Source organism: Phyllobates terribilis, unplaced genomic scaffold (genome assembly GCF_046119375.1).
Source record: "Phyllobates terribilis strain yellow unplaced genomic scaffold, ASM4611937v1 Scaffold_6088__1_contigs__length_46928, whole genome shotgun sequence".
Taxonomy (NCBI): Eukaryota; Metazoa; Chordata; class Amphibia; order Anura; family Dendrobatidae; genus Phyllobates; species Phyllobates terribilis.
Window position 1 is genome coordinate 26622 of NW_027368832.1, and position 999 is coordinate 27620.

Sequence of the window (999 nt, forward strand, 5' to 3'; positions counted from 1 at the left end):
CGCGGTCCTCATGAATGGTCTACCTAGAAATATAGGTGTAGTATTCCTATCCTACTCCATATCTAGTACATAAAAATATGTAGGAAAGACTAACCTATTGACCAAAACTAGCACATTTTCCGCTACTCCCCTAGGACGAATAATAGACCCATCAGCCAATTGCATTAATACATCAGTTTCATTCAAGAGTCCTAATCCTAATTGCATGCAAAGAGACTAAGGAATAATATTAATCGTCGCACCTAAGTCTAACATAGCCCTTTCAAAAGTAGTGTTGCCAATGCGGAAAGGGATGGCAACCATAACTGGGTCACTGTACTTGGTGGGCATACGTCTCTGTAAAATGGTTGGGACTCTCTCTCCTACCGCGACCTTGTTTTTCCCTTTCAATTTCTTGTGTCTCTTGGTTGTGCACAGCTCCTTAAAAAACCTCGCGTACCATAGTATGCTATTAATCAGCCTCATCAGAGGGATATTCACTGCACACTTGTTGAAAGTCCCAAATAGCTCCTAGTCATGCTCCGATCTCCTGGCATGTTTCAACACCTCTGGGACGGGAGTGGGAGGTTTCAGCGAGTCAAGTGGAGGGAAGTTTGGCCTTGCATAGTTGCTCTTCCTGAGCATAAAATCACCTCGAGGATCGTCTATTTCTTCCTCTTCATCAACCGGAATAGAATCTTCGACGTTCATCACATGGGGGAATTTGTCCTCAGTCGCACTGTAAGGATGCGCGGTCACTAGTGTCTGCAGACCCTGTGGCGTGGTCGCACAAGTCCGGGGTCGGTCGTGCCGGATTTTCCGAAAAGGGTACCTTCAACGCATAGTCGCGCCCTTTCTCAGACTCGGTTGTATGCTCGCGCAGCTCTGGCGCGTGCTCGTGCCTCTCTATAGAGTCGGAGGCACGGTCACGTGTCTCTTGGCACGGTCGCACCTCTGACGAGCTTTCAGCCCCCAACTCTCTTTTCCCTTATTTCTCCTCCAAATTTTGCCCACTCCTCA